The sequence below is a fragment of the Pseudopipra pipra genome, chromosome W (assembly GCF_036250125.1).
Source record: "Pseudopipra pipra isolate bDixPip1 chromosome W, bDixPip1.hap1, whole genome shotgun sequence".
Lineage (NCBI taxonomy): Eukaryota > Metazoa > Chordata > Aves > Passeriformes > Pipridae > Pseudopipra > Pseudopipra pipra.
Window position 1 is genome coordinate 5,770,126 of NC_087580.1, and position 27,019 is coordinate 5,797,144.

Sequence of the window (27,019 nt, forward strand, 5' to 3'; positions counted from 1 at the left end):
GGAGTACATAACCCTCTCTTTTCCCAGATTTTGTAGTTCTGGGACAGCCCAAACCCCCCTGTTCCTGGTTTATTGGGAGGCTGACATTGCTCGAACCCCTCTGTTCCCAGGATTTTCGGAGTTGGGGTGTGTCCAAACCACCTTTCTCCAGGATTTTGTGGGTCTGGGAGTGCCCAAAAGCACCTGTTGCCAGGATTTTTAATGTCTGGGATGACAAACCCCCCCTGTTTCCAAGAGTTTTAGGGGGCTGGGAGTGTTCAAAAACCTTTTTCAATATTTTGAAGTCTGGAAGTGTTCCAGCCCCCCAGTTCCTTGGACTTTTAGTATCTAGGAGAACCCATACCCCCGTGTTCTCAAGATTTTCATAGACTAAATGTTCCCAACTCCCTTATTCCCAGCTTTTCAGAGGGTTGACATTGCCCAAACTCTCCTGTTCCCAAGATTTTGGGGCTCTGGATGTGTCCCAACCACTTTTCTCCATCATTTTTTGGGCCTGGGATTGCCCAAACCCCCCTGTTCTCAGGATTTTTAATGTCTGGGAGTGCCCAAACCCCCCTGTTGCTGGGATTTTCGGAGCCCCCCAGTTGTCTCCCAATAACCAGGACTGCAGAGAACTGGGAAGCTTTACTGGGAACACTGGGAGCAGCCGGCTGGGGTTTGAATACAAAGAAAAGCAGGGCCGGGGGGGACACACGAACACCCCCAAAGTGTGGGCGGGGCTGGACTGGGGGGTCCCGGCTGGGCCCGAGGCCACGGGGAGGGGCTGCAGCCGCCGGCGGCTCAGGAGCTCTGTGGGGAGAGAAAAGGGGATGAGAGTGGGGGGCGGCCTGGGGGGCACAGACGCTCTGGGAGAGCAAGGGGGGGTACATGACTCCCGGGGACCCCCCTTTACCTTCTCCCGCAGGTAGAAGCCGAGCCCCAGCGCCAGGAAGACCAAGCCCAAGACGAAGCCCCCGACCCCCACCAGGATCTTGCTGCGGACAGTGTCCAGTGGAATCTCTGGGGGGAGCCGGGGGGGTCACCACCCCCAAAACCTCCTCCCATGCACCACCTGGCACCCCACAGAGCCCGGCCCGCTCTCCCCCAGCCCACCCGGGGGTCCCTCAAACCTCCTGCCAGTCCCTTCCCAGCCCCTGTTAGGAACACACCAAGCCCCTCCTAGCCCCTTTAGGATCCTCCCACCCCAGCCCCCATCACCCCCAGTACCCACCAAACTCCCTCCCAGTTGCCCCCAGTTGCCCCCTTTCCCCCTCGGCCCCCTGCCAGTGTGCCCCCGGGGCTGGGGGGCCGGGCCGTACCCCAGTGCCAGCTGAGGGGGTGCTCCAGGCTGACGTGCTCCACCTGGCAGCTGTAGGTGACCCCGCGCCGGGGGGGGATTTCCAGCAGCACCAGCACCTGGTAGGTCCAGTCCCCGTTGGGGACCACGTCGGTGGCCACCACGTGCTCCGGCAGCTCCTGCCCATCCTGGAACCACCTCACCTGCACCGGCGCAGGGTAGAAATCCATCACGGAGCAGAGCAGGCGGCCGGGGCCGGGCTGGGAGCTCAACGGCACCAGCGAGATGGACACACTGGGGGGCACTGGGAGGGACGGGGGAGACACTGGGCTGAGCTGGGGGCACTGGGAGGGAGGGGAGAGGGCTTGGAGGGCGTTGGGAGGGATTGGAATGGCACTGGGAGGGGCTGGGATGGCACTGGGAGGGACTGGGAACAGAGTGGGGTAGAAGGGGCTGGGCTTGGGGGGCACTGGGAGGGAGGGATGGGAGATATGGGAGTGAAGTGAGAACGACTGGGAATGGAGTGAGAGGGTCTGGGAATGGATCGAGAGGTCTGGGAATGGAGTGAGAGGGTCTGGGAGTGACTGTGAAGGACTGGGAATGGGCTGTTCTGGACTGGGAAGGAAGCGATCGGGACTGGGAGGCTGAGTCGTGGTGAGAGAAGTCTTTAGTTTGTGTCTGCCTGGCAACTGGAGCGTCATCAGAGAGACACGCTGGGATTGGCTGAGGGGCGTGAGCTCGGTGGCCCCAGCGGGGTGGAGACGCGTGGGGGCACTGGGAGAGACTGGGATGGACTGGGATGGACTCAGAGGAACTCGGAGTGGGCAAATGGCTACAGGAACGGGCACAGGGAGGGCTGAGAGGTCTGGGGTGATTCCCAGGGAGGGTTTGAGGGGCTCCAGGGTCATTCCCGGGGTAGGGGCCGAGGGGACCCGCTCTGCCCCACGCTCACCTCTCCTCTCCACGCTGAACGGGGTACCAAGTTTGTAGTTGGACCGGCAGTACGTGTCCACCTGACCCCGTTTGTACTTCAGATATTCACGGTGGCTGTTATAGTCTCTTGCCTGGATCTCCCCAAATGGGGTGTCCCCCACATAGACCCCCACATCGCTGTCAAAATGCAGGAGCTGCTCCCGGTTGTAGAAGTGCCTCTCCAGGAACCTCACCTGCTCGGTGCCGTTGATGAAATGACACTCCTGTTTTCCCATCCACTGGAACACCCCTGTGTGTGCAGGACACGGGTCAGGGGGTGCCCCGTCCCCCCCCCCCATCATCCCCCAGCCCCCCACAGCAGGGTGGGAGCTCAAGGGACCACCCCGGATCCCCCTTTCCCAACCCACTCCGTCCCACGGACACCCCAGCACCGGCTCTTGAGTGAGGGGAACCCCTTCATCAGTCCCCCGGGGATGGACAGCGGGGTTGGGGACCCCCACAATGCGGATACAACCCCCTCCAGAACCCCAGGAACTGAACCCCCCACCAGGGCTCAAGGAACACCGAGGGACCCCCATGGCACCTCTCTGCCTGCTCTCCCACCACCCCTTTCCCCCCTCCCTTTCCCACCGTCCCCCCAATCCCCAGAACCTCCCGCCCTCACTTTCGGGCTCCCACTACCCTCCCACTCACTCCAAACTTCCCTCCAAACCCCCTCCCACTCACTTCTGGGGCTTCCATCCCCTCTTTTCTCCCCTCTTTCCCCCCCTTTCCCACCCGGCCCCCCTGCCCGCCCCCCCCCGCTCACCCGACAGCTCCTCGCCCGCTGCCGGGGGGGCTCCCAGCACCACCAGCACCGCCAGCACGGCCCCAGCTCCCCGCACACGCTCCATGCCCAGCGCCGGACAGCTGCTGACAGCCCAAAACCAGCCGGGCGGCGCCGTTTTGGGGGGTTTGGGGCGCGCTGGGCTTGACTGAGGGCGCAGTTGGGGCCCTTTTTTCGAGGCGTCTTCCCGGCGACTGATGAGTCATCAGCGTGGCGCGCTGGGATTGGGCGCGGGCGGCGTGGGCGCTTTGGGATTGGCTGAGGGCCGTTGGGGGCCCCCGCGGCAGCCCCGGGGCTGGGGGGTTCGGGGGGGTCCGTGGGCTGCGGGGGAGGAGGGAGTTCAGGGCCCACCAAAAATGCCCAACCACGGCTCTCAAAGCTCAGGGCAAACCAAAAACGCCCAGCCAGGGCTCCCGCAGCTCCCACGGGCCCCCAAAATGAGCGGAGGGCGGTCTCTGATTGGCTGAGCTCGGGGAGGGCTCCGTTCCGGACGGGTCTGCCCGGCAGCTGATGACGCATCAACAGCACTCGCTCCCATTGGCTGCTGCAGCTGACCCTGCCCGGGACTTGGGGGGTCAAAGGTGGGTTTGGGGGGTTCCAGGATTGCTGGGGATGGGGTTTGGAGTGTCGTGGATAGGTGGAAATGAGGGTCTGGGATGCCGGGCGTGCCCAATAACCCTCTGTTCATGAGATTTTGGGAGTCCGGGAGTGTTTGAACCCCCACTGTTCTCAGGAGTTTTAGAGTCTGGGAGTGTCCTAACCCCTCTATTCTAATATTTTGGGGTCTGGGCATGCCCAAACCCCTGTTTTCACAATTTTGGGGGCATGGGAGTACCTAAACTTCTCTTTTCCAGGATTTTTTTTGGATCTGGGAACACAAGGAGACAATGGGGAAAGGGATGGGGACACCAGGAGCAGGATGGGAAGACCAGGAGAAGGTTGAGGACACCAGGAACTGGGAATGGGGATATCGGGAGTAGGGAATGGCAACACCAGGAATGGGAACCAGGGGGGACCAGGATGGGGTCACGGGGAACAGGTTGGGCATTACCAGGAACTGGTAATGGGAACACCAGGAGTGGGAATGGGAATGTGGGGGACCAGGATGGGGACACTGGGGACAGGAACGGGGACACTGGGAGCAGGCTGGGCATTACCAGCAATGGGAATGGGCATGGCAGGAACGGGAATGGGCACAGCAGGAACTCTGTGTCTCTGCTGCCCCCCGGGCTGTGCCTTGGAGCCCTGACAGCTCCTGCAGGTCGCAGCTTTCCCAAGGCCTGGCAGCCCTCGCTGCCGTTGCCGGTCCTGCAGCGCCGGGCGGGACGCGCTGCGGATCCCGCCGGGCTCCGGCGCTGCCACGGAACCCGCCGGCACCGTCAGCCCACACGGCACCCACGGCAAGGGGCACCACGGCCGGGCAGCTGCTCCCCACGGCATCGCCAGCCCACAGCACCCGGCAGCTCCCATTGACTCACTGCAGCAGGAGAGCAGCAAAGCCTGGCAGCAAACTCCCAGGGCAATTCTAGGGGCCAAAGGGACGCTTCCAGCAGCATTCCGGACTTGAGTATTCCCGCAGAATTCCTTCTCCACCTCTGCAGCCTCTCGTGCTGTTCCAGGGCTGTCGGGTTTACACTGCCCTCCTGCTGCTCCTGGCTCAGGGCTCGCCAGGTTCAGTGCCCCCTTGGCAGCCCCGGACAAAAGGAGGGCACTGCTCTGCTCTGCTTTCTGCTGCTGAACATCTTCATTCTCCTCCTCGCAAGGACCCACAACTCTCCCGCTTTCCAAAGAGCAGCAGCACTTGGCAGGCCCGGCAGGATCTTCCCCACAAAGGCCGTGGCACTGCCCTGTGCTCGTCCTGCCACAGGAGCTCAAGGCTTCTGCACAGCACAACTTCCCAGCAGTGACCTCCCTGCTCCAGAGGGATGAGGAGCCTCTGCTGAACTGCAGAGATTCACACACTGCAACCACTGCACTGCCTGCATTTCCTGCCATTCTGCAGCACTTGGGCATCTACTGTGGCTCTTCCTGCTGTTTAAGAAGGAGGTTTGCAAGCTCAGGGAATTGGATGGAGTTTTGTTCCAGCTGCCAGCTAAGGAAGTTTTCAACCTGTTACACAATACATGCAATGAAAACTCCAGTGATTTAAGAACTTGGACTCCAGCAGAACTGTTGGATTATTTATTTCATCAGGAAAAATAGACCAGGAAATAAAGCCATCCCTTAATAGATCTAAGTCAAATGAACTCATTTAGGTAAATAAATAGGCTGTAAAAGGGAAATTACTGAGTTTTATATATGGATACATTAGAGAAGGGAGCAGGATACAATGCTTGGGATGCTCCTTGGAATACTAGTCCAGAAATGTCTTAGTACAGAGCATTAGACTCCACAACAGAATCCTGCCAAGTAATTATATCCACATAGGAAAGGAAATCATTGGGGATCCTGACCTGGCTTTTGGAGGTATCAAGAGCTCCTAAAAAACAAAGATCTTAAACTGAAAGCTTTATTCAAGTAGCTGAATCTACCCAGCACAGGGCCTTCTACAGCTCATGGTGAGCTTTTTTTCAAGACAGAAAACCCCAAACCAGGCACAATCTTCCATTCCAAAGTCTCCATCCTTGCCCTCCCCCAAGAAGATTCCACCAGCCAAGCCCAGGGCACTCCAAGGGAAACCCTTGTGTCACCTTGTCTGGTGTTCCCTGGGCACTGAGGGAAGAAGAGAAGTTTATCAAGGTGCCAAATGCCCACGGAGATCTTGGAAATCAGCTCTCCAGGATGCTTTGCAGCCCTTCTCAGTCAGCTTGAGCTCTTCAAACACACTTGTCCTCAGTGTTTTCTCTGAAAGGGTCACTATGATCTGAAGAGTCAAACTCAGAAGTGTCTGAACCTGCAGACAGTCCTTCCTCCCGGGCAGAAATGCAGCTGCTTGGGAATGTTATTCCCTGCTGGCAGCTTCCCACAGAGCTGTGGGCACACATTCTCCAGGCAGCTCACTGAATGCAGAGTTTCCTTCCAACCTGAAGGGAGTCTTTGCTCTACAACATCTCTCCCCAGTGGCACTGTGTGATTGCAGGCTGGTTCTCCTGGCTCTGCCTGTGTCCTGCTCTCCTTGGAAAGCACCATGTCCGTAAGGATCCAGATGTTGATCTTGATGTTGAAGAGAATCAATAAAATATCATTAAACAGGCATAAAATGTCAGGAATTGATCAATGAAATGCCAGATCTATCTGAAAATAGACACAAATACAGTGTTGTGGAGCTCCTGGCTGTCGGGGTTGACAGCGGGTCTGTCAGCACCTTAGCACTTACTGACGAAGCAATTGATGTTGACCAGATCAAAGTACACCCCTGAGATGGACTGAAAGAGAGGAGTGAAAATGGAGGCCCTGATCCTGACAACATACTGATGCATCCTGAGGAAGCTGTCCCGTGGGAACAGAGAACACTGTCTCATGAAAACAGGAGCACTGTCTCATGAGAACAAGGACCTGTTTTGAACGAGAGTGGTTGAGAGAAACATCAACATGAGAGAAAAATAAGAGCAGGTGCTCGGGACTGTTGTGGGAAAGAACAGGGCTGTTTTGAGAAAGAGCAAAGTTGCTGTGAGAAAGCAGAGTTTAGAAAATGCACCTATTAGCTGTAAGAATTCTGGTGTGAGAGTTTGAACTGTCCTATCCATGTGCATTACGTGTGTTCAAGAACTGTACTTAAGGGGCTGCGAAGCAGCCCCGGTGTTCCTGCTTTTCCCTTGGAATAAACTTTGCTGGAGCCTTTTTTCGTGTCACACGGCCGTTCCTACTGCAACAACCAAAACTCCCCCCAAATCTGCAAAAGATGAAGATTCAGAAAAAAAATACTCCAAAATATGAACATTCAGCTCAAAAAAACCCTCCCAGACGTTTCCCCCCTCTGCTCTCTGCACCTTTACCTTCTGGGCTCTCCCCTCTCTGGGCTGCTGGGGGTCCCACTTAGGGACCACAGGGCTCTTGGGGGTCCCAGGGGTCCCTTCTCCCCTCACTCTGCTTCAGTGGACCAGATGCCCAGACATTCCCCCTCTCCGCCTTCTCCACTTTCTTGGCCCGGGGATCCCAGGGGTCCCCACTGCCCAGGCTCCCCCTTCTCCGGGATCCCCCTTGCAGCCTCCCGGGGCTCCCGGGGCTCCTCCCTCTCCCTGCTCCCCCCTCCAGCCTGCCGGGGGTCCCCCAGCTCCGCCATCGCCCCGCTCTGCTCTCCACACTCCGGGGCTCCCGCCCTTCCTCCCCCCACCCCCGGCTCTCCCGAGGGCTCCCCAAACCCGCTGCCTCGGCTCCCTCCGGCTCCCCCCCGCCCACACCGGGCTCACAATGGAGCCGCCGGGGCCTGACCCACCAACACCAACCCCCAACAAGGGGGGGACCTGCAGCCCCCCGTCCACCCACGGGGCTCTGCCCACAACCCACCCCGACACCGCCCCAAAACACCCACCGGGGACCCCCAACAGCCCCCCGGCACACAGCCCCGCACAAGGGCCGCCTGTGCCCGAGCCAACAAAACGCCCCCACAGCCGGGGGGACACCAGAGGCTGCCCCGGGGCAACGAGAGCAGGGAGCGGATCGGGCCCCGCACACGTGGCCGGGTTCTTGGGTCAGCCGGCCGGGATCGGGAACAACAGCACGGCCCCGACCGCCGGCTCGGCACAGCGAGCCCGGGGGTGTCCCCTCTCCAGGGCCCCCCCTCTCCACAGATCAAGGCATGGGGACACCGAGGGACCCCCAAGGGAACCCCTTGCCCGCTCTCCCACCTCCTCTTAGCCCCCCTCGCCCACCCCTTGCCCACCGGCCTCCCAAACCCCGGCTCCCCCCAGCTCCCTTTGGGGCTCACCCACCGCACCCCGCGCTCCCTTTGGGGGTCCCACCCCCCGTTTCCCTCCCTTTCCCCCCTTTCCCATCGGCTCGTCCCGCTCAACCCAGAGCTCCGCGCCCGCAGCGATGCAGCAGGAGAAGGAGGGGCGGCAGGAAGGGCAGGGAGAAAGGCGGAGCGGGAACAGCAACAGGATCGTCCTCCCCGCCCAATCTCGCGGCGGATCGGGAAGGGGGAGCTCGTCCCAAATATCTTGGTGGGGGTTTTGGTGTTTGTTTCTTTTTCAGAGAGGGGTACAGGGGAGAATGTTTGGATCTTACAGGACTCCGAAGCTGAGCCGCAAATGCCCCTTAGGGGGATTTTGGGGGTCCCCGGTGGGTGTTTTGCGGCGGTGGTGGGATGGGTTGGCGGCAGAGCCACGGAAGTTCAACAAGGGGCAGTGCCGGATTCTGCCCCTGGGATGGGGCAACCCCAGATGTGGGGACAGAGTGGGAATGAGAGGCTGGAGAGCAGTGCTGGGAAAGGGCCCTGGGGATCCTGGGGGGTGCCCACTTGGCCAGGAGTCAGCAGTGCCCTGGCAGCCAGGAGGGACAACCCTGTCCTGGGGGCATCAGGCCCAGCATGGCCGGGCCAGGGAGGGGATTGTCCCGCTCTGCTCTGCCCTCAATAGTGGGGCACTCTGGGGGGGACACAATGGAAGGAAGAGATTGAGCCAGTAGAGAGTGTCCAAAGGAGGCCACCAGGATGGGGAAGGCTCTGCAGGGGAAGCCAAAGGAGGAGCAGCTCAGGGCACTTGGGGTGTTCAACTGGACAAGAAGAGACTGAGGGGAGACCTCATGGCAGTTCCAGCTTCCTCAGAGGGGCAGAGGAGGGGCAGGCCCTGAGCTCTGCTCTGGGGGGACCAGGGACAGCCCCCAGGGAATGGCCTGGAGTTGGGTCAGGGCAGGGTCAGGTTGGATGTTAGAAAGAGGTTCTTCCCCCCCAGGGTGGTTGGCACTGAACAGGCTCCCCAGGGCAGTGGGCACAGCACCAAGGCTGACAGAGCTCCAGGAGAGTTTGGATGATCCTCTGGGAGACAGCCTGTGACTCTTGGGGATGGGCCTGGGCAGGGCTGAGGGTTGGACTTGATGATCCCTCTGGGATCCCTTCCAACTCACATATTCTTTCATTCTGGGATTCTGTAACACTTTGCCTGCTTTGCTGCTTCTGTGAACCACGAGTTCCTTCCTTCATTGTTTCTTCCCTTTCCTTGGCTGGTTTCTCTCCATTGCAGTTGGTTACACAGATATTTTCTAGGGCACATTCTGGACAACCACTGCTGGTTCAGTTGTGTCTCAGAGCCCGAGATCAGCCTTATGGAGCCAAAGGAACCCTGGGACACTGCGGAACCTCATGGGATCAAGGGACCATCATGACACTGTGGGACCTCCTGGAATTAAAGGAACCCAGGGGCCACTGTGGAGCCTCATGGAACAAAGTTGCCAGTGTGACATGTGGGGCCTCATGGAATCAAAGGAGCCCTGAGACCTTTGGTACCCTCATGGAATCCAGTGGCCTTTGTGACCCTGCGGAACCTCATGGAATCAAAGGGCCACTGTGACACTGCAAAACCTCATGGAACCAAGGGGCCATTCCAGAATCACAGAATCAACGAGGTGGGAAAAGACCTCTGAGCTCATGGAGCCCAAGCCATGACCCAACCCCACCCTGTCAACTAGACCATGGCCCTGAGAGCCACATCCAGTCTTTTCTGAAACACCTCCAGGGACGGTGACTCCACCCCCTCCCTGGGCAGCCCATTCCAACAGCCAGTCAGCCCTTCTGGGAAGAACTTGAGCCTCCTGTCTGACCTAAACCTCCCCTGGTGCAGCTTTAGGCTGTGCCCTCTTGTCCCACTGCTGGTTGCCTGGGAGAAGAGACCGAACCCCCCGGGTCCCCCCTCCTGTCAGGGAGTTGTAGAGAGTGAGAAGGTCCTCCCTGAGCCTCCTTCTGCCCAGGTTCAGCAAGCCCAGCTCCCTCAGCTGCTCCTCACAGCACTTGTGCTCCAGAGCCTTCAGCAGCCCCGGTGCCCTTCTCCAGACACGCTCCAGCACCTCAACATCTTCCCCAAAGTGAGGGGCCCAGAACTGGGCCCAGCACTCGAGGGGTGGCCTCAGCAGGGCCGAGCCCAGGGGCAGAATCCCTGCCCTGAAGGCAGCTCCCTGCCATCAGCTCTGCTGCAGCCCTGCAGGGCCGTTCTGCTCCTTGTCCTGCAGCTCCACCATTCCCTGCTCCCTGCAGCCCTGACTCCCTCAGCCTTCCCCTGCCCAGCCAGACCCCCTTGTCTGGCAGCAAGAGAGCAGCCCTGGGCAGCCCAGGGATTGTCTGGGGCCCAGAGCTGTCTGCCACAGCCTCCAGCATCTCCTGTGCCCAGCCCTGCTGCCCTGCCAGAAGATCCCACGGTGTTTCCACTTGCAATGGAATGGGGGACCTGCTCCCAGGCTTTGCAGGCCCTTCTGTCCCTTCATCACCCACCTGATGATTCAACCAAGGCTCTGTGGGATGATTGTCAGTGTTCCTGAGTCCCGGGATGTGCCCACCCAAAGACATTTTCAGCATCTCTGTCCTGCCTTGAGATCAGCTTCTCCTCCAGCACAGCCCCTCAGGGGCTGCAGAGACCCCCCCGACAGCAAAGACCTCTCCTGCCAGGGCTGCAGAGACCAACCCAACTTTTCCCTGGCCTGGGGGGAAGCGTTTCCCCTTTCTGGGCTGTCCCATTGCCATCTGCCCCTCCAGCACGTCTCTGCTCCAGCCCAGCACTTGCACACATCGGCTCTGGGCACTCGGTGCTGCTGCTGGGAACGAGATCATTTTCTGATTCCTTTAAATTAATGGTGTTCATTAACTTGTTAGTTAATTGCTTTAGTGAATCATAACCAGAATATTCATCCTAAACAGTGGGTTAGTCTTAAGTCACTCTTAGCCAGCACTTAGCAAAGTTTGTCATCACCTGCTCTTGTGGGAACAGGCTTGGGAAAATTATTGCAACTCTGAGTTTTGCTAAACTAGCCCTGATCTGCTTCAGTGAACAAAGCCTGGGGAGGGAGATGGATTGCTGAAACTGGACACAAGGAATGCAGAATTTACAGACCACAAGGACATTGTGCAGGAACTAGAAGATAAAGAAGAGGTTAACAAAGACCATACAGTAGGTGTTGGAAACTCCCTACCTGGGAAAAGGTGTGGGGAATTGGCTATAGAACATGGCTTGCCTAGGCCCTGAGAAAATCTGAGACAGCAGAGCTACAGTGTCTTTGTGCCTGCTAGTTGGCTGGTAAACAGGTCATTGTGATTAGCAAAACAAAAGCAACTGAGAGCCACCTGTGTCAACATAAGAAATGAGTAAGAGGTGGAATCAACATTTAAGCCAGAGCCAATAATGAGCTTAGCTTTTGCAATATGTATGAGCTAATTATAAAGCATATATTAAGCTGTTAGCAGTGATCAATAAACGAAGCTTGCTGATTCTCATATTGAGGGTTCCTTTCTTCCCTCATTGTGACAAAAAGGACAATAAAAAGCCTGAAAAATGGGGACTAATTAGCGTGAGAAGTGAGAGTCAATAACCAATAGAGGATAGAATACTAAAAACTGAAGAGGATGATGTAAGTTAGAACTGATGCCCTTTAAATTCTTTCTTTGCTAAAAACATATAAATAAGTGAAAAGGCTGGGGGAGCAGGGAGGGCTGGAGTTATCCCCAACACACCCCCTGGCCAGAAGAAAGTGGTGCCTGACTCACTGATACAAAAAGACAGAGTTGGAGGGTTTCATTTTTCCCATTTGTGGCTGCAGCAGGAAGAGCAAAGTCTTCTCCTCTGGAAATGTTTCTTCCCTCAGGGTGTCTGGTGCATATTGCAGTGGGCACACAGGGGAATGCTGGGCTGGAATGTGTTTGTTTCCAGGTGGCCTGCACAGTATCCCCTGGCACAGGGGTGGCCACGAGGCAGGGACCAAAGGGCAGGGAGGCCCTGCCCCATGGCCAGAGCACAGGAGACACCGACTCTGAGCTCATCATCAGCAGAGTAAAGACTTCATCCCAAAATTCTCACTGCTCCCTCCAGTAATGCAGGAAAGCCACTGCTGGAAATGGGGGGCTCTTTTGGGTTAGTTTCCTAAAAGACTTCAAGCTTCAAATCCTCTTTAAACGTGGTAAGGAACAAGGGTCTCAGCCTTCTTGGGGCTGTGACAGACCAAGGGAACACAAAGGGTTGAGGAAACGACCCTTTTGCGGGGCAGAGTTGATGCCCAAAGCTCAGAGGTGGGCTCCTGAAAGTTGGTGCCATTAACTGTCCTTGGGAAGGAAAGCCCCCAGCCCCAGTGTTTCAGGGGCAGGTGACAGGGTGCCCAGGGCAGGCAAAGGCCAGCAACAGGTTCCTGTGCTGGCCCCTTTTGGGTGGGAGCAATCCCTGACAGAGTCAGGTTGGCAGGTGGTATCCAAGGTTTGGAGGTGGCTCCCGGGGGGGATGACAGTCCCTTTCCCTGGGAAGGACAGCACCCAGCCCCAGTGCTGGGGGGCAGAAGAAAGGTTTCCCAGGGCAGGCAAAGGCCAGCAGCAGCTTTCTGTCCTGGCCCTTTTGGCATGGCAGCAATCCCCAGACATATCCAATTTGGGAAGTGCTATCCAAATTTTGGAGCTGGGCTCCTGGAAATGATGGCAGTCCATGTTTTTTCCAAGGAGCGCATTTGGACCCCATGCTGGCAGTGCAAGTGACTGAGTGCTGAGGGTGTTGCCAAAAACTCTGACATTGTTGGGATCAATCAAACTCTCTAACACCATGGGTTTAGTGTGACAAAGCAAGGCATTACTTTCTTTGCTGGCTGTGTATGTGGCCAACAACAATGCTGCCCTCACACAGACAGCAGTACATCACTTTTACACCCATTGTTCCATTCAGTAATTAGCATTCTAGCCACACTTACTCTCTTGTTGCTTATGCTAATTACTTCACACTTTCAGTCTTTTTAGCATCTTTTTTCCTCCAGTGGGCATTTTCCCCCACAAATGCTGAGCCTTTGTTCACCTTCTTCCTTACCTGCTGCTTTCTGCAGAAGGCCCTTGTTTCCAGATATGCAGGTTCAAGAACACATCTTTCTCTCCCAGGCTTTGTTCACTGAAGCTTATCAAGGGTAACTCTCACAAAACTGACAGTTCTAGTGCTTTTCCCAAGCTGTGTTCTCTCCAAAGCAGCTTGTGAGGAATTTTTGCTGTGTGCTGGCTAAAGGTGATTTATGGCCTAACACCCCCTCTGTGATTAATGGAAACAACGAATCCAAAGGCAAAGTGGGCCCATGGAAAGATTAGGAAAGTTCTCTAATTTCCAGGAAGGGCCCCGTGCTGCCCCCAGACTCTTGGCTGTGGCTCCTTGGGGCGAGTGTGTGATTGCCCCCGAAACTGGGACTCAAAGGTTCCCCTTTGCAATGGTGCCCGTCTGTGCCTGGTGCATTGGGAGAGGCCTGTGCCGAGGGCAGAGCTGGAGAGCCCCTGTGCTGCTCCAGGCCTGCAGAGCTGCCTCTTTGCCTGCAGCCCTGGCCAGCTGGGAGCGGGCAGGCCTGCGGGCTCCCTGCCTGCTCTCCAGCCTCTCCCGTGCCTCGGGCGCTCCAGCCCCGGCCCACTGGGGCTCCGCTGGCCTCGCTCCGTGGTACCCGTGTCTCCTGCCCCTGGGCAGCCCCAGCCCACCCCGCTGGGCCATGGGCTGGCTTTGCCCACAGCCGGGAGCTTGGAGAGCCTGGGGGGAAAGCTTCTGCCAGGGGGGTCCTTCCCAGGCCTCCTGTCAAACCAGGCGGGGTCTCTCCTGGGAGCAGGAATTCTCCCTTGCTCAGCAATTTTCCAGGGGCCTTTACAGTGGAAGTTTCTGGCAGGGGAGTTCCAAAATCGGGAAGTTTCTGAATGCTTTTCAGTTGGGGTAGTTGTCACATAAGTGTCCAGGTTTTGGAGAAGAGATGCTGAACAAGGGCCCTCTATATCCAGCTGTAAATACTCTGCTCAACAGACAAGGTCAAGTAAAGTTCAAGCTCCAAACAAGCACCAGAGACCACCAAGAGGCCACCAGAAGCCCCCCAGTGACCAAATAAGGACTTTGGAAGGACTTCAGAAGGACCTCCCTGAGCTAATTCCCATGGGTGTGATCTTTGTGAGGGAAGGAGTGAATATGTAAGACATTTGCTGGATATGTAGAATTGTGAGTAAATCTCAGCTGTGCTGGGGGAGAACGGGGCACACTCCTGGCTGGAGGGAAGATCCTCCCATGGGTGAGGGGCTGATAACAAAGAATGGCTGCCCACTATTGCTCCCAAATTGAGCCTTGGGGGTTTCTTTTCTGCCCATTTATGGTCCCACCATGAGGAGACAAGTACCCCTTGCAGCCCTGGGCCCTCATTGCCTCCTTGACCATGCTCAGCAGCCTGGGAGGTTGTCACAGGTTTACTTGTTCAAAAAAACCAGTCAGGGAATGTTTCTTTGCCCTGCATTGCTGTAAGGGGGGGATGTTGAACGGGGGAGGGGAGTTTTTGCCTTGGGTGATTGACCCACACAAAAGAACCAACCAGCAGATCCACATTCCAGGCTGAAGACCCTCCAAAGGCTGTGGAGGGGTGTGGGGTTTTTTTAACTCTCAGAAATGGGAGGCACTGCCTGGAGGATGCCATCTGCCCCTGCATGGTCCCAGTTGCTCCCAGTATGATCCCACTATGAGTCCAGTCACCCCCAATGCTCCCAGTAAATTCCATCAACTTCCAGTGGATTCAATGAATCCAGTTTGATCCCAGTCATCCCCAGTATGGTTGCAGTCCCTCTCACATACTCCCAGTATTATTGCAGTCACTCCCAGGATGATCCCAGTATGAGCCCAGCAGGGGCCCAGCTGCTCCCACTCTGATCCCAGTTGCCCCCAGTGTGATTGCTCCAGGATGGATCAGGAATGGGGACCCCTCTGTGCCCCCCCCTTGTATCACCCTGTTCTGGGAGAGCTTTGGGGGGACATCTGCACCCCCCCACGGCATCCAACGCATCCCAAAGTGTGCTGGGACCCCCTTAAACCACCCCACAGCCCCCAAGGAACCCCCAAACCCACTCCGAGCGCACCCAGGACTCCACCTAACCCTTTTTTGGGGGGACTTTCATGGACTCTGGTGTTACTGGGAGCCTCCCCCACTGCAGGTGAGGAGCTCTCGGGTGAGAGGAGGTGTTGGGAAGGGGGGGGTCGGTGAGTCAGAGGGGATAAAAGGGGTGGCGGGACCCCAAAGTAAGTGGGAGGGGAGTGGGACCCCCCAAAAGTGGAGGAGGAGGGAGAATGAGGATTGGGGGCTGATGGGAAAGGGGTGGGAGAGGTCAGAAGAGTGGGGAAAAGATGAGGGTGGTACCCCCAAACTGAGCATGATGGGGCTGGGGATTGGGGGAATGATGTGTAAGGGGTGGGAGAGGGGGAAAAAGTGGGGATTGGAAGCTGAAAGTGATCCTCAGGGGCCTGAGGCTTGAGGGGACCATGGAAAAGTGGAAGGAACAGGGAGAGGGGTGGAAAAGGGAGGGTGGTCTGGAGGGATGGACGGTCCCATGGGGGTCTTTGGGCACTGGAGGGTTGGGAAAGGGGGGTGGTCCCCCTAAGCTCCCAGCTTACTCTGGGGTGCTGGGGGCTGCTGGATCCAATCTCAGCCTTGCATTGTGCCAACAGTTGAAATTTAGAGCAATTCTAGAGGGGGGACTGAACCACGTTATTCCCCCAGGCTTTAATGATGGCAAATCATATCTATGGATAGAAAATGAATTATTTATTTTTGTAAATGATGACACAAAAGGTTTTAGTCAGAATTATTTAGTGAACAGTAGAAACACTAAAACTACCAGTAGTACAGGATAAGATAGGACAGGGCACTACACTAAAGCAATTGTTGAAGCAATTCTACTAAAGGTGGCAAACAAGCAAGAATTCTTAATGAGAGATGGATGGAACTCCCCCAGACCAGCGCTCGTGGGGAGATCTCTGCTCTCAACCTCCAGCAGTGACCTTGGGGGGGTCCCCAGCCAAGGCAGGAATCTCCACACACCCCCCAAGAAGGGTTCTGTTGGAAGAACCTGCCCCTGGGAAAGGGGACTGGCCCTTTCTGGTAGAAACCCATGGACTGACAGTCCTTGGACTCCAGGGGTTCCCTCACCATCAGGGGCTTCATTTGGGGTCAAACCAGTCTGGGTTCCAGCATCTCCTGCCTTGTCCCGGCCCCCTCTCACCTCAGCACTGACCCCTTTGCAAATGGGGCATTGTCTTGGGGCCATTGCAGGGGGGATGTCCTGCCCCAGTGTCCCAGTGTTCCTTTAATTGCCAGAGGCCCTGCAGTGTCCCAGTGGCCCCTTGATTCCATGACCTTCTGAAACACCTCAGGGTTCCTTTGGTTCCATGAGGCCCACAGGGAAACCCAAGGACAACCCCCAACTCCGGCCCCGGCAGGACGGCCACAAAAGACCGACCCAAAGGGGCACTGACTTCCTCCTCACCTGCCTGGGGGGCCCGCGGCATCTTCCTCTTCCTCGCAGCCTCCTCCTCCATCCGCCCAAGCTTTGGGAAGCAGAAATCCTGATGGGGGGAAAAACAAGGGGTGAGCGTGTTGCCTTGGGGGTTCCTCTTGCCCAAGTCCAGCTCTAGGACTCATCGCACATCCTGTGCCCATAAAAACCACCAAGATTTAGACCTCAAAAAAAGAAAACAACAAGGTTTGGGAAAAAAAAACAAATACCAAAACTCCCCTAAAATCTGCAAAAGATGAAGATTCAGAAAAAAAATACTCCAAAATATGAACATTCAGCTCAAAAAAACCCTCCTCCCTCTCTGGTCTCTTCATCTTTACCTTCTGGGCTCTCCCCTCTCTGCGCTGCTGGGGGTCCCACTTAAGGATGCCAGGGCTTTTGCGGGTCCCAGGGGTCCCTTCTCCCCTCACTCTCTGCTTCAGGGGGCCGGGTTCTCAGACATTCCCCCTCTCCACCTTCTCCACTTTCTTGGCCCGGGGATCCCAGGGGTCCCCACTGCCCAGGCTCCCCCTTCTCCGGGACCCCCCTTGCAGCCTCCTGGGGCTCCTCCCTCTCCCTGCTCCCCCCTCCAGCCTGCCGGGGGTCCCCCAGCTCCGCCATCGCCCTGCTCCGCTCTCCACACTCCGGGGCTCCCGCCCTTCCTCCCCCCACCCCTGGCTCTCCCGAGGGCTCCCCAAACCCGCTGCCTCGGCTCCCTCCGGCTCCCCCGGACCAGCTCCCCCCGCCCACACCGGGCTCACAATGGAGCCGCCGGGGCCTGACCCACCAACACCAACCCCCAACAAGGGGGGACCCGCAGCCCCCCGACCACCCACGGGGCTCTGCCCACAACCCACCCCGACACCGCCCCAAAACACCCACCGGGGACCCCCAACAGCCCCCCGGCACACAGCCCCGCACAAGGGCCGCCTGTGCCCGAGCCAACAAAACGCCCCCATAGCCGGGGGGACATCAGAGGCTGCCCCGGGACAACGAGAGCAGGGAGCGGATCGGGCTCCGCACACGTGGCCAGGCTCTTGGGTCAGCCGGCCAGGATCGGGAACCAACAGCACGGCCCTGACCACCGGGGAGGGGAGAAAAACAAGGGGTGAGCGCATTGCCTTGGGAGTTTCTCCTGCCCAAGTCCATCCCTAAAATGCACCGGGCATCTTGTGTCCATAAAAACTTCCAAAACACCAACATTCAGCTCAAAATCCCCTCCCAGGAGTTCCCCCTCTCTGCTTTCTGGGGTTAGGGAGGTCCCCCCTGTCTGGCCTGATGGCACTTCTGCCTGCATTGGGGGTCCCCCTTCTCCCGGCTGCCGGGGGTCCCACGGCTCCGGGGGGTTCCCACTTGCCGGGGTCCCCTTGAGTGTTGCCAGGGGGGTCCCAGGGCTCACTTCTCCCCACTCTGCCTCCCAGGGCCGGCCGGCCCTCCTCTCTCGCCTCCCACCCTCGCAAACCTCTTGGCGCTCTCGGCTCCCACCCCGCCTCAAGGCCCCCCCTCCTCTCCACACTCCAAGGCCTTCCCCCTCTCCGGGACCCCCATTTAAAAGGCCCGGCACTCCCTCTCTGCTCCCCCCCCTCCAGCATTCCGGGGGTCCCCCAGCTCCGGGATCGCCCCTCTCCGCTCTCCCCACTCCGCGGCTACCGGGGTTCCCCCCCGGCTCTCACGGGGGGCCCCCAAACCGCTCTCGCCCCCCCCCCGCCATTGCCGAGCGACCGCCAGGACCTTTTGGCTGCTCTTCTTTGTGCTCCCGCTCGGCTCCTCCCTCGGCTGGGCCGCCGCTTTTGGCGGGTTTCCTCCTCCGGGATCCGCCCCCTGCAGCCCTTCCCCCCCTGGCCCAGCCCCCTTGCCCCACTTTGGCCCCCCTTGGGCCTCCCTTGGACCCTCTTTGGGTCCGCTTTGGGCCCCCCTTGGGCCTCTCTTGGACCCCCCTTGCCCAATAAGTCTGATTATACAGACAAGCAAATGGTTTTAATCCACAAAACCCAAATGTAGAACCCAGCACCCAGGGCCATGAACAGAGTGGTGTTCCTTGGGCCCCCCCTGAGTCCAAAGTAAAGGGAGAGGGGAAAAAAACCTGCTGGTGGGAGAGCTGTTGCAGTCTGGTCAAAAGTGGGGATTGCAGTCCAGTTGAGGGGGGTGGTCTCAGGCTGGTTGAGAGCGGTGAGCTGCAGTCCTCCTCTGGATCCCACGAGTGGTAAAAAGGTTCTGAAACTCCAGGTTTATATATTCTCCAGTTCAGGCAGGAATGCCCAGTCCTCCCCTCAGAGCGGGAAATTCAATAAAAAGATTGCTTAGTTCTTCCCTCAGAGTGGGGAATTCCATAAAAGGATATGAGGATTCTCAGTCCATAAAAGGGTATGAGGGTGCTCAGGACATCCCCCCCACCTCGCAGGCCTCTCCTGACAACAGTTCCTGGGAAAATGGCATGGAAGGCCATAGAATCCACAGTTTTGGGCTACACCCATCCAGTGAGGAATCGGTCCCAGCTGTTCTAACTCGGACACTGTGTCCGTCATCGCTGCCATCATCATCATCATCGGCCTCATGGGAGTCGGTGTCTGGAAGCTCCGATCCGGTAACTCCCGGGATGGGGGTCGGGAAGGGGCACGGATCCGCCCGGCAGCATTCCGGGGATCCTGTGCCACGGGTGCTGATCCTGCTTTCTTTCCATAGGGAAGAGGGAGGGGAATGGATACGACCCCGCGCCCACCAGTGAGTCCCAGCAGCGTGTGTGGATCCAGATCCTCTGTGCAGGGATCCCAGGATGGATGCCGGGATTCCAGAGGGGAATGGGGGCCTAATGGCTGGAGCGGGATTGGAAGGGGATTCCAGCTCAGGGCAGGATTCCAGAGTGGGCTCAGGTGGAATTGTGGACTGGGATCAGGGCTGTATTCTGGAGTGGGATTGGGATGGGATGAATGGAGTGGGATTGGGGTGGGATGGACGAAGCAGGATCAGGAGGGATTCCAGAGCAGTTCCTACTCTCCCTGGGCTCCACAGCCGCCTCCATCCCCTGGGATGGGAACAGGGACATGGTGACTCCTTTCCCCACTCTCATCCCAGCAGGAATCACAGCCTGAGCGATCGCAGAGCTGGATCCGCCCCTTCCCTCTCCCTGTGGAAAGGCAGGAGCTGCTGACAGAGCTCATCCCGCTGCTCCCACCCACCCCGGCCCCCCTGCGGCTCTTCCCGATGGATCAACTTCCTGCTTTTTCCCGTGTGGAACCCAGGACCACAATTATTGCTGAGGCTTTAATTTGGGTGTGAAAATCTCCTGCTTTGGGCAATAAATCCTGGCTCCCTCCTCCGGCATCCGGCAGTTCCTCTGTGGGAACCAGGAATAGGAATGGGGACAGGGGGGACTGGGATGGGGACATTTGGGACAGGGATGGGGACACTGGGAACAGGTTGGGGACACCAGGAATGGGAATTCCAGGAATGGGAATGGGGACATTGGGAGCAGGTTGGAGTCACCAGGAATGGGAATTGGGACACCGGGGATGGGAATGGGGACATGGGAGACCAGGATAGGGATAGTGGGGACAGGAACAGGGACACTGGGAGCAGGTTGGCACAGCAGGAAGTGGGAATGGGGATAGGGATGGGAACCCCAGGAATTGGAATGGGGAGAGGGGTGGGAACCGCAGGAATGGGAATGGGGACAGGGATTAGAAGGTGTCTCTCCAGGCGTTGGTTCAATACAAGGGTCGGTCTCTGGTTCGAGGCCATGGGAAGCCCCTTCTTTGGGAATGTCTGGGAAGCAGGTGTCAGAGGTTTGAAAAGAGGTGTTGGAATTGTTTCCCAGTGTCCCCCCCATTCCCATCTGTGTCTCCCGGGATGGGGTGGGTTGGAGCGGAGCCGCAGGCGCTGGGCAGGGGCAGTGGGGGGAGGGCGGCTCTCGGGGACACCGCGGTGGCCGCGGGGAGGGCGGGGGGTCCTTTGTTCGGGGGCTTTTGGGGTTTGTCCAGGACCGGACAGAGCGGGAGCTGGTTTTGGCCACCTTGTTCTCTTTTCCTGAGAGGAAGTTTTTTCCCCCCAGGACACCTCATGGAGAGCGACTGAGAGAGAGAGAGAGAGAGAGCCCGACCCATCTGGGAGCGAGGTGTTCTGCTTTGGGGACTGCCCCTGGGAAAAGGGACTCCTTCACTGCTGGCTGCGAGCACACAGGGCTGGGAGAGCTTTGAACTGCTGGGACAGTTTCTCCCGAAACTGCCCCGAAACCTGGGGATTTGGGACTTTATTTTGTTTCTTCTGAAAGTTTTTGGCTGCACCATTTGTTGTTTATTCAGATTTTGTTAATAAAAAGCTGTTTCTTTTCCTTTTCCACCCTTCCACCTGAAGTCTCTTAATTTCTAAGTTGTAATCTTGTTTAACTAAGACCCAGTACAACCAAAAATGCCGGGAAAAGGGGGATTGGGCATCCTCAGCCCCCCATCTCCCTCTTGTTTGGGGCAACTCTGAGCTCCGGGACAACTTTATCCTCTGTTTGAGGTTCTCCTGGTCTGTGGGAGCCCTCGGTGGCCGGTTTTGGGATTCCCTGAGCTTTGGGAGCCCTGGCTGGGCATTTTTGGTTTGCCCTGAGCTCCCCCCTCCCCCGCAGCCCACGGACCCCCCCTGAACCCCCCAGACCCGGGGCTGCCGCGGGGGCCCCCAACAGCCCTCAGCCAATCCCAAAGCGCCCACGCCGCCTGCGCCCAATCCCAGCGCGCCACGCTGATGACTCATCAGTCGCCGGCAAGATGCCTCGAAAAAAGGGCCCCAACTGCGCCCTCAACGAAGCCCAGTGCGCCCCAAACCCCCCAAAACGGCGCCGCCCGGCTGGTTTTGGGCTGTCAGCAGCTGTCCGGCGCTGGGCATGAGCGTGTGCGGGGAGCTGGGGCCGTGCTGGCGGTGCTGGTGGTGCTGGGAGCCCCCCCGGCTGCGGGCGAGGAGCTGTCGGGTGAGCGGGGGGGGCGGGCAGGGGGGTGAGGTGTGAAAGAGTGGGAAAGAAGGGAGAAAAGAGTGTGTGGGAGCCCCAAAAGTGAGTGGGAGGGTGGTCAGAAGGCCCAGAGTGAGAGGGAGGGTTGTGGGAGCCCCAAAGTGAGGGCGGGGGGGTTTGGGGATTGTGGGGACATTGGGAAAGGGGTGGGAGAGGGGGACAAGGGGGTGTGGGAGAGCAGGTAGAGCGGTGCCATGGGGGTCCCTGGGTGTCCCTTGATCCCTGGAGTGGTTCCCTGGGGTTCTTGGGGGATCGGATCGGCAGTGGGGGGGTCCCCAGTCCCCCTGTCCATCCCTGGGGCCATAATTACAGGACACCTGTAAAATCTGGGCTTTGGGGAAGGTTGGGGAGGGTTGGGAAAGGTGTTCAAAGGGTGGTTTTGCCTGAGGTGTTAAACATGAGAGTGGGTCCATCTTCCCAATTCCCAAGAGAAGAGATCCCAGAAAGCTCCCCTGCAGGTTGTGTTTCAGGGAACAGGAGAAGAGACCGAGGGTAAGGGGTTTCTTTCCTGGAGGGAAGGGCTGTCATTCACTTGCAGGAGCCCTGAGTTGAAATTGCCATTCTGACTGCCCAAACTGAACACAGCTGGAGATTCCTGCCAGACAAAAAGGACCAGGACAGAAAGCTCTTGCTGCCCATGGAGTGTCCAGGGTGGCCCCCCAACTGCATCTGAAACCCAAAGGTTCCAGGCTTTCTTTCCTGGGGGAAAGGCTGTAACATCACAAAGAGTCCCGTGGCAGACAGGTGGGGCTGCACTGTGGGGGTGTGAGGTGTTGGTTCTTTGGTTTCCAGAGGCTATTCCAGAATGGAGAGGACAGGCCGTGACATCACAAGAGGGCCCATGGCACAAGGGTGGGGCTTCGCTTTGGGGTTGTAGGGCTGTAATGGTTGGAGAGGCCCAAAATCCAATTCTTGAGTTCAAGCCCCCCTCCCACATCTCAGCCCAGTGTGAGATGGGTTTTCCAGACAACACATGAGACTCAAAATGGGGCAAAAGGATTATATTACATTGATTGTACAGATAAATATTATAATACATTAGAGACACAATCTCAACTATCTCTACCATGATAAAGGAGTATTTACAATGGATCAAATCTCTTCTTTCTTCCAAATAAAAGTCAGGAGGGAAGAAGGAAGAGATCCTTTCCACTCTCAGAGCAGCAGTGTCTCTAGGGCAGCAGGCTCTCTTCTTCCATGCAGCAGCTGTAGCTGGATCTCTGCCAGTACACACGAGGGGGGTCTCCAAGCCCCTCTTGGCCCTTCGACTCCAAGCGAGGGTCTTTCTATTCTGTGGGCTGCGTAGCAGGGACAAGGCTCACCTCACCACGTCATATCATGGGGTGTAAGACATCCCATGAAGGTCCCTTCCTCAGGGGATTCACCCCTGAGTCAGAACGTCTCGGGCAGCTTTCAGTTGAAAACCTTTGCCTCAAGAGTTCTATCAGAGCTCCTGTGCTCTGTCTCAGGCTGCCAGCCTGGCAGCAGCAATGCAGGGGCCAAGGTCACCCCTCCGCATTCCTTCTGGCTGTCCCGGTCCAGCTTTGGGATGCCTTGAGCTTCTCAGCTCCTCTCTTTTCAATGCTGTAGCACTCCAAGACTCTTCTCAAGTAAGAGTCCATCTCTTCCTCCTTCCTAGGAGGTCTCAGAGGGGTTTGGGGAGTTTGTTTTAGTTCTTACCCAAACTTTCTCTCTCTTCAGACAACTCTGTGTCTCTCTGATTAGCTGCGTGCTTGGTTTGCTGCTTCTTCAGTTCTTATCTTCTTCTGGCTCTCTGCCACCGTTTCTCCTGTCAGTACTGCTCTGCCGCTGCTTCTGCTGCTCACGGTGGAGGGAAAAAACCTCCCAGCTCTCAGCTACAGATACTTAGCGCAGTCTAACACTGTTCCAAGTCCCCGTAGCCCCCCAGCCAGGGGCTGGGGGGGGGGCATAGCCCCCAATCGGGCTACTGCCCCTTCTCCATGTGGCCTCAGAATATGGCTACTTCAACAACAACAACTACAGCTAACCTTCTTTTCTGGTCTGGGTGATATGTTTATATTTTGCAGAAGTGCTCATTGGTTTAATCCTAAGGGTCACCACCCCCTGGGGGTTACCATTTTTTAACTTTAGAGGGAAAACTGTTTTTTCCCCACCACAAGGGCATTGGTTCTTTGGTTGCCAGGGCCCATTCCAGAATGGAGAGGATAGGCCAGAATGGATAGGACAACAAAAGGGCCCAAAGCACATGGGTTGGTCTGCACTATGGTGTGGGGTGTTGGTTCTTTGGTTGCCAGGGCCTATTCTGGAATGGAGAGGACAGGCTGTGACAAGAAGTGCCTGTCAGAACTGCAAGGAGGGATGCACAACAATCTCACGTGGGGGATATTCTCAGCTCTGCCCTGCAGACCCTTGTGCTGGGGTCAAAACTCAGCCTCTCTGCTTCCCTCTCCAGAGGGACTTGTTCTTAGACATCCCTTTCCCCTCCCGGCAATTCCCAAGCCTGGACCCGGCTCTCATCCCCTCTCTGCCTCAGAGCCCTCAACTTCTCTTGCAGAGAGCTGGGCCTGTCAACCCACCTGCCCAAAGCACGGCCCTTGGGTTGCCTCGGAGGTTCCTGCAGTTGCCCCAGGCCCTGCCCAAGGCCCTCCCATCAGGGGCTGGGCCCTGGGGGCCGGGGGAGAACCCACCCGCGGCTTGGCCGTTCTTGCCCAGCCCTGCTCTGGCCCAGCCTCCTCCCCCTGCACACTCCCCACTGCCACAGCCTGCGCTGGGGCAGCATTTCCTTCCTGGGCCCTTTCCAGCTGCCCCCATGGGGACACTTCCATTTTCTGGGCCAGGCCCCAGAGGCAATCCCAGCCAGTCCTGCCCCTCGTCCCCAGCCCGGCTCACTGACTCCTGGTGGTCCCTGGAAGCCAAGAGCCAAAGGCCGACCCCCCCAGAGTGCAGCCCCACCCATCTGCACTGGGGCCCCAGGGCTTCCCTTTCCCAAGCAGCCCCTGCAAAGCCTTGTCAGAGAGAAAACTGGGTGACCCGAGTCCTGGATGCTTTTAGGAAAGAGGTCTGAACATTTCTTGAACAATGGAGGGGGGTGACATTTTTATTCTTGACCTTTCCAGTTCTCCATTTGGGGGCAGGGGTTCCATGGGGGTCCCTCGAGCCCTGGAGCGGTTCCCTGGGGCTCTGGGGGGATCAGATCCACAGTGGGGGGGTCCCCAACCCCCCTGTCCATCCCCGGGGGGCTGATGGGGGGGTTCCCCCCACCAAGAGCTGGTGCTGGGGCATCCGTGGGGCAGAGGGACGTGGGAAAGGAGGGTCCGGGGTGGCCCCCTGAGCTCCCACCCTGCTGTGGGGGGCTGGGGGATGATGGGGGGGACGGGGCACCCCCAACCCGTGTCCTGCACACACAGGGGTGTTCCAGAGGATCACAAAACGCGAGTGTCACTTCATGAATGGCACTGAGTGGGTGAGGTTCGTGCAGAGGAACATCTGCAACCGGGAGCAGCTCCTACACTTCGACAGTGATGTGGGGGTCTTTGTGGGGGACAACCTGTTTGGGGAGATCCAGGCCAGCATCTGGAACAGCAAACAGGACTTTCTGGAGATCTATTGGGCAACAGTGGACACGGTCTGTCCACCCCGTTCCTGGTGAACCACAGAGGTGAGTGTGGGGCAGAGAGGGTCCCCTCGGGCCCTTCCGCGATAATGACACTGGAGCCTCTCAAACCCTCCCTGGGAATTACACCAGACCCCTCAGCTCTCCCTGTGCCTGTCCCCATGGCCTTTTGCCCTCTCCCAGTTCTTCGCAGTCCATCCCAGTCCATCCCAGTCTCTCCCAGTGTCCCCACCAGGTCCTTACCCCGCTGGTGACACCAAGTTCCTGCCTGGGAGGGCTGAGAGGGGCTTGGGGGAGCCCTGGGGGCAACTGGGAGGGAGTTTGGGGGAGCCTGGGTGGGAGGGGAGGGAGGCTGGGAGGGGCTTGAGATGAGGTAGGGGGTTGGAAAGTCGTGGGGGAGCTGGAAAGAAACTGGGAGGGGTTCAGGGGAGTTCTCAGGGTGATGGGAGGAGAGTTGGAGGGTCCTAAAGGGGCTGGGAGGGGCTTTGTGGGATTGCAGAGGGGCTGGGAAGGGACTGGCAGGAGGTTGGAGGGACCCCCGGGTGGACTGGGGGAGAGCGGGCCGGGCTCTGTGGGGTGCCGGGGGGTGCGTGGGAGGAGGTTTTGGGGGTGCTGACCCCCCCGGCTCCCCCCAGAGATGCCACCGGACACCGTCCGCAGCAAGATCCTGGTGGGGGTCGGGGGCTTCGTCTTGGGCTTGGTCTTCCTGGCACTGGGGCTCGGCTTCTACCTGCGGGAGAAGGTAAAGGGGGGTCCCCAAATGGGGGGCGTGCCCCCCCCTTGCTCTCCCACAGCCTCTGGGCTCCCCCTGCCCCCCAGCCCCTTTGCTCTCACCCCCTTTTCTCTCCCCACAGAGCTCCTGAGCCACCGGTGGCCGCAGCCCCTCCCTGTGGCCTCGGGCCCAGCCGGGACCCCCCAGTCCATCCCAACACTCAGTTTGGGGGGTCACCTGTCCCCCCCTTCCCTGCATTTCTTCCCACACTAACCAACTGTTCCCAGTGTTCCCAGTAAAGCTTCTCAGTGCTCTGCAGTCCTGGTTGTTGGGGAGAAAGGGGGGCTGCGAAAATCCCTGGAATAGGAGGGTTTGGGTACTCCCAGACCCAAAACATCCTGGGATCAGGTGGGTTGGGGCACTCCCAGACCCCAAAGTATTGGAAAATAGGGGCTTTGACACTCAGACTCCAGAAATCCAGGGGAAAGGGGGGTGTGCACAAATGTCATCCTCTCCAAACCCCATGAACAGTGAGTTTGGGCTTTCCCAGTTGCTCAAAAAAATCCTGGAAAAGAGAGGTTTAGGTACTTCCGTACCCTGGAAACTGCGAGAACAGGGGGGTTTGGGCACTCCCAGAACTAGAAAATGATGAAAAAAGGTTGTTTGGGCACATCCAGAGCCCCAAAATTCTGAGAACACGGGAGTTTAGGCAGCTCCCCAAAAACCTAATGGGGTTTGGGCACTCTCAGACTCTCAAATCTTAGAAAAGAGGGGTTTGGGAACCATCAGTATCTAAAAAACACAGGAACAGGGGGGTTGAGAACATTCAGAACAAAAAAATCTTGGGAACATGGGGGTATGGGCTCTCCTAGACCCTTAAAATTGCAGAAACTGCGTGGGTTGGGGCACTACCAGGGCCCAAAATATTGGAAAAGACTAGCTTGGACATTCCCATCCTCCTAAAAATCCTGGGAACAGGGGGGTTTGGGCATCCCAGATATTAAAAATCCTGAGAACTGGGCACTCCCAGACCCAGGAAATCCTGAAGAAAGGTGGTTTAGGCACACCCGGACTCAGAAAATCCTGGGAACAGGGGGGTTTGGGCAATGTCAGCCTCCCAATAAACTAGGAACAGGGGGGGTGGGAGGTCCCAGAAACACAAAATCCTGGGAAATAGGGTGCTATTTAATCCTAGACCCCTAAATATGTGAGAATTGGGGTTGGGCACTCCCATTCCTCAAATCTTAGAGCAGTTTGGGCACCATCAGCATCTAAAAAACACGGGAACAGGGGGTTGGGGACATTCAGA

The 27,019-nt window shown here is 57.7% G+C and overlaps 1 pseudogene; it reads right to left on the reverse strand.

Moving 5' to 3' along the window:
• The window catches only part of LOC135404433 (zinc finger protein 239-like), a 352,167-nt pseudogene that overhangs the window by 69,047 nt on the left and 256,101 nt on the right, over nucleotides 1-27,019 (reverse strand).